The sequence below is a fragment of the Sphaerodactylus townsendi genome, linkage group LG03, assembly GCF_021028975.2.
Source record: "Sphaerodactylus townsendi isolate TG3544 linkage group LG03, MPM_Stown_v2.3, whole genome shotgun sequence".
Lineage (NCBI taxonomy): Eukaryota > Metazoa > Chordata > Lepidosauria > Squamata > Sphaerodactylidae > Sphaerodactylus > Sphaerodactylus townsendi.
This window is the reverse complement of record NC_059427.1, coordinates 128,297,704-128,303,991: the sequence shown is the minus strand read 5'-3', so window position 1 is coordinate 128,303,991 and position 6,288 is coordinate 128,297,704. Positions and strand designations below refer to the sequence as shown.

The 6,288-nt window shown below is 40.5% G+C and overlaps 1 protein-coding gene across 9 annotated transcripts in view; it reads left to right on the top strand.

The window, feature by feature from the left end:
- Positions 1-2,280: 2,280 nt before the first annotated feature.
- Positions 2,281-6,288, top strand: part of CEP131 (centrosomal protein 131) — a 40,299-nt gene continuing 36,291 nt past the window's right edge. For 5 of the 9 annotated variants that reach the window (XM_048489994.1, XM_048489991.1, XM_048489987.1 and 2 more), the window contains exons 1-2: positions 2,282-2,575; positions 2,875-2,933. The gene's annotated coding sequence lies outside the window, so the exon portion shown is untranslated. Of the gene's footprint in view, positions 2,576-2,874; positions 2,934-6,288 lie in introns of all 9 variants that reach the window. The other 4 variants (XM_048489989.1, XM_048489986.1, XM_048489992.1 and 1 more) reach the window with 1 other exon arrangement.

Genomic DNA, 6,288 nt, shown 5'->3' with positions numbered 1-6,288 from the left:
TCCAAATGGATATTTGTTTTAATCCTGAACCCAGTTTACACAATAATTTTCTCACAGGTTTTTGCCTCTGCATAGAGCTGAAATATATCACCAGAGTTCCAGTCAGACCAGTATACCATGTTTTGAGATACTCTTGTCACTGTGTGTTTTTCTTTGTCATTTTTCAAGTTTTTGCTGGCAAGTCCTTAGCATAATAGTATTGAGTGTGATATTTATTTTCCAGTTACCAAACCTGTTAATCATGAAGTGTGCTTATTAGGTATGTAAGAGTTATTTTTACTGTCAGCCGAATAGTAATATTTCTAGGTTGTAGAAATTTAACCCTGTGGGATTGACTCTCTAAGGATGGAGTTTGGGGGAGAAGGATATTTTGTTCCAGAGTGGAAGCTGTGAGATTTCTGTGGGGAAAAATAAGGTTCTGAGGAGAAAATAGGAGACAAAAGCCATCCGGATGCCACAGCAGAGAACAGAGTGACCTGCAAAAGAGCCTGAAGACAGCTGCAGTCTCGCGAGAGTCCCAGTGGCACCACCACAGAGCCATCCAGCCACAGCACACAGAATGCGAGAGACTTCCAGAAAGCCTCAGAAAGACACTGAAAGACTCGAATCACCACTTGTGTTCTGTGCTGTTTTGTCTAAGTCTGTTTGGGATGAGTGTATCCTGCTTTGATTTCCCATCTCTCTTTGTTGAATTAAACCCTAGTTCTATTTTAAGTTTTACTTGTAAGTGATTAAGTTTGGATATAAGTGATTGGATGGTCTGTAAGTTGGGTTTGAATTTTTTCCTTTAGGAAGTCGAGGCCTGAATTTTTTCCTTTAGGAAGTCGAGGCCTGTGGGCTGGAGACATGCTTTCTTTTTGTCACACCTGCATCCTTCCATTGACAAACTCAGGTCTCATAATTTCTTCCCTCAACTGGCCTTAGTGGAAGAAAATGGGGTTACACAAGGATCTAAAATTTCTCACTCACTGTTTTCAAAAAAAGAAAAAACAATTTTTCACGGAAAAAATTAGGAGGTAGAAAGAAAAAAATTGGGTAATTGAGGGAAAATTTAGGATATAAATAATGAAAATTCTGTTAATAAAAGGAAAATTCTGGTAAATTAACATAACTGAGGGGGGGGATTGGATATGTTGTGGGTTTTCCGAGCTGTGTGAGAATGGCCACACATTCCAGAAAACCCTCAACAGTCAGTTGATTCCAGTTGTTAATGCCTTTGACAATAAAATTAGGTGTTTGGCAACAAATTAAAAAATACAAACCTTTGTAAAGAAAATATAACACATTGTCTTTATTCAGAATTGCAGTAATAAAATAAAAAACAATAAAAGTATTAAAAGGTGGCAAAATGAAAATAATATTTATTCCTGTAAATTCAAGCTGACACACACACCCACCCACCCCCGGTCTTTCAGGACCTTTAACTTTTTCCAAAGGAATAGTATTAAAACTTGGTAAAATGTCCATTGATGTGTGGATGCACTTTAGCAATATTTCACAACTGCATAATACATCATAAAAGTTCCAAAAGTCTGTCTTATTGCAATTACAACTTATTTCTTTACTACGCCCTTGTTTTTAATCCTACAAAGGTAACAAAATCTATAGACATTTCATCTTTCAACAGCACCATTTATTTTCAATCCACATTAAAGACAAATTGCTGTTATATTCTGAATTAAAATCTCACAAATTATCTAAACTTTAATTTGTAAATATTGTAAAATACTGTATTGTAAAATACTTTATTTGTATGGTAAAATACAATATTGCAAAATACTTTATTGCAAAAATACTTTCCCCCCCTGCTGTACTGTAATTTAAAACGTCTAAACTTTAAAGAATGATTTTAAAATGGTATCAAAGTCTTCCCATGAGCCATATTGTCCTTTGCAAACAATTATTCCTTGAGAGTGAAAAGGCACTATAGCCCTCCCTGATGCCAATCACAATTTTTTCACTTAAGTAATAATAAACACAAGTGCACCGTCTTCCAAATTCTCCCGCTCCGCTTTGCAAATGTCTGGCCTCTTGTTAGTTGCGCTGTCAACCTAGCCCCAGCTCCAGAAAGACGGAGAAATTAGCCGCTAGGAAGCTGATCGCTTCGCAATCCAGCCAATACAGTGGCAGAGGATGGGACTGCAAGTCCCCACTGGGTTAGGTTGCCTCTGTGTCGTGGTAGCGGCGGCTGGTTGCTAGAAGCTTTCTCTGCCCACCTCCTTCCTTGTCTCTGCCAGCAGGCGCTGATGCAGCAGCAGCAGCAGGGGATTTGGGGGCGGGAATTTCCCATCATGCCTTTGCCCGAGGAGTAGGGGGGTTGCTCTTGAGGTAAAGAGGAGAATGACCCTCAGAGCAGGGCCAGGCCACTGATAACAAAGCTGGGTGTAGAAAGTGGGGTGCAGTCGCGCTGCCGGCCCCTGTTTGGACGTGAATCTGGGGTAGGCAGAAAGGCTCCCCCCATCCAAGGTTAGGCCTCAGCTGCACCTTAAAGGGAAAGAGTCCTATCATCGTCTGGACGCCTTCTAGAGGGGGAGGAAAAAAAGAGGAAGGTTCTCACCTTGGATACCTGTTTCAGGTACGTGGGGAATCGAGAAGAGCACTAACGATCGCCCGATTTGTAATGCAGATGATAAACCTCACTTCCTTTTCTATCCTCTGAGTAGCGTTTTCAAGCTGCTGCATGTTGGTGTAGTCTCATTCCATAAATCCATGCCTAATGCTACATATCAGTTCAGGTCTTGTGAAGCCACAAAAAGTTGTTCCTTAAGATAGGAAGGGGGGGGGGGGCTCAAGATGCTTATATAACTAAGATGGTTATAACTGCTACCTTGAAATCGGGAGAGTCCTTAGGTGCTGTTTCCTTTCTTTTCTAAGGTGGAGAATTTTGCTGTAATAAGCAACTCTAGTCCAGTGCTGCAGGAAACTCAAGACAGGTAAGAGCTGCTTTCATTTTTGTCTGGTATCGCCTGTGGACTTGCTTCCCATTTACTTGCTACAGGACTTGTGTGGATATTACTGTTATGCTTCTGTGTTTAGCCTGATGCATGATGTCATTTTGTAGATGCATTTACTTAGGAGTGTGTGGTTTCCTAATTATGCCTGTTTTTATGTGACTTTTTGAATAGCCTCTGTTTTTGAAATATGTGAATGCTCATAAGGGGCATCTGTTCTCAACATCTCTATTGATAATATATGTTGGAGAGGGTCCATAGCTTAGTGATTGGGCATCTGCTTGCCATGCAGAGGTACCATTTTCAGCCTCCAGCATGCCATAGGTAATATGAACTATTTCAGCCTAAGATGCTAGAAAACTATTTCTAGTATTGCTAGTATGCGTTTGATAGACCAATGATCTTAGGATGCTTCGTGTGTTCATATATTCAAAGCTGAAGGGGGAAAAACTTGCTTCTGAGGTTGTAGAATCATCTGCACAACTAACAAGGGACTGGAGTCCAACCTCTTTGTGTGCTTTTGCGACACTTTCTGTTTATTTTTATTTTATTTTATTACATTTATACTGAAGTCAGGCTCAGGCCAATTTCTTCTTCAGTAAGCATACAACATATTCACTGGTATATCACAATGATTTCACTCCTAAGTAGGAAGTATCTCTATAAGCATAATGCATAAATGAGTGAAATCACTAAAATGTGATCACTGCACTTGCTACAAGGTCAGTGTGGTACCAGAAATTAGATTTGACTGCTGTGAGAAACTCCTTTGGATCTTAATTACTAGTCATTCTTGTACTCCAGTAGCAGGCCAGCACTCCTCCCAAAGATGCTCAAACTTCAGGTAAAGAGGCTCAAAAGACAGAAATTACTATAAAGAAGAAAAAGAATCTGCAGTTATGAATATTGTGTGCAATGAAATGCCTGCAGATTTTTTGAACGGTCTATAAACAGAGAAGTTTAAGGAGAAGCTCATTTTGCGGGTACATTTTTTTTATCCTCCGAGATTATTAGCATGTGCTCAGATTAGGGTTTCCATGGTCATTTGTCACATCACAGTGTCTGTGGGGTTGATACGATGTGCTTGAAACAGCCCCTCATCGATCCCTCATTTTGTATGAAAAGCTTATATGTCAAGAAGATGGCTTCTTCTAGGTGAGGCTATGTCAGAAACCTCAGCTTTAAAAGTCAGCAGTGATGGTACCAACATTATGGGGATTCGAGCCTCAGCATAATTTAACTGGGCCTGGTAGAATGTAAGATGGATCCCTTGAACTGTCTCATGAGTCATGAAAAATGTATTTTATTTTTGGAATGACATAAATAAATCCTACCACGGTAATATGAATTCAGTAGGCTGCGCCCTGATGTAATCGTTCCCCCAGGTACTTGGACCTCACTGACGGTAATTTTAACAGCACAAAATTATGTTCAGTAAGTGAAAAACATGATGTTGTTATATATGTGAGGAAATTTATACGTGGCTTTTCATTTTCCTTGTTCTGGGAAGTGACCCTAAAACCTAGCAAGCTCAGTCTGTAGTTCACAGTTTTCATTTTGTCTTAACTGAGGAGTCTATAGATGTGTAGTACTAACTGTATTTTTGTCTGATAAACCAGCTACGTGCTGCCTAGTTGCTGGTCTCACCCACCTCCCCCTCATTGCAGGTCATCAAGTAGCAGCTGGGCAAACACTTGTCAGGGATGCTCAAGTCTAGGCTGATCCTGCATTGAGCAGGGGATTGGACTAAACGGCCTGTATGGCCCCTTCCAACTCTATGATTTTGTGTTGTACCTAAACTGTATAATTTAGCTAAACTATATAATATGGAAGAGCACACAGAGTTTAGCCTTGTGGTCCCATGTGCTGTATTCTTTTGCGAAAGCGTGGACCTTCTATATCCTTTTGTCACGTGGGTTTTTCTGGCATTCTGTAGTTGTCAAATGGAAAAAGTTGGAGGAGGGGGCAGTGCAGCCCATCATGCTAGTTCAGTTGAACCATAAGGGGAATATTCTTGTAAAACCTGTTCAGCATGAGAAGATGAAAGGATCAGGGTCAAGTTAGAGGATGTGTTTGAGATGTGTGAATAGTTTTGTAACGTGTCTGTATTAATTGTGCTGCACCTCTAGAGGGCTTCCAGTTTCAATGGAGGATTGTCAAGAAAAGGTTACTTAACTGTCTATTCAGGATGATTGTTCTTTTCTCCCTGGAGAGAAAAAGACACACGCCTTCCTATCTGAGTATGGGCAATTTTTGTTTGAGTAAAAAGGGTTAAATGGCTCTTTCCCATTGCTGTTCCAATCACAGTCTCTGTTACTTTTTTTAGTTTAAAAAAGAAAATGTCACACAAATGTCCATGTGTTTTCTTTGTATAAATGTGGGGGCGTTTTTACAAGAAGTGCAGAGTGCTACCATCTACACTGTGGTGTAGTGGTTAAGACCGATGGATTCTTATCTGGAAAACCGGGCTTGATTCCCCACTCTTCCACATGACTTTTATCTGGTGAACTGAATTTGTTTTCCTTCTCCTGTATAAGAATCCTGCTGGGTGACTTTGGGCTAGTCACAGTTCTTGGGAACTCTCTCAGCCCCACCTACCTCACAAGATGTCTGTTGTGGGGAGAGGAAGGGAAAAAGGAGTTTGTAAGCCAGCTTGAGACTTCTTAGAGGCTTGGTATGAATCCAAACTCTTCTTCTTCATGTGTTCTTCTTATATGTTCTTCTGAGAAAAGAACCTACTGCCTGCACTGGTTGCCACTTGAATTCCAGATTGTTTTCAAGGTTTCGGTACTACCTATAAGGCCTTAAGCAGTCTGGGACCATCATACCTGTGGGACTACATCTCCCCATACTGCCCATGGACGACTCTCCAGTCCTCTGAAAACAATCTTCTGGTGATCCTTGGCCCCAAAGAAAAGGCTGGCTCCCCCCAGAGCCAGGGCTGTTACGACTTAACTCCTATATGGTGAAATGCACTGCCTTCTGATGTTCAAGCTCTGTGGGATATTGCAACATTCCGCAGAACTTGCAGAACTGAACTATTCCATCAGGCATACAATTGAAGCCGAGATAAAATTGTGTGAAATCTGTCGGCCCCAATATTTACTCTCCTCCTATACCCAAATAAGAGCTGTGAAATTGAGTAGCCGGGACTTACATGGGCAAATGATTTACGTAGGTTTAAATCACAATCAGTTTTTTTAAAATGGTATGTTTTAAATTGTTTGTACTAAGTATTTTTAAGTAATTACTTAACATGCCCTGTTTCCCCAAAAATAAGACATCCCCTGAAAATAAGACATAGTAGAGGTTTTGCTGAAGTGCTAAATATAAAGCA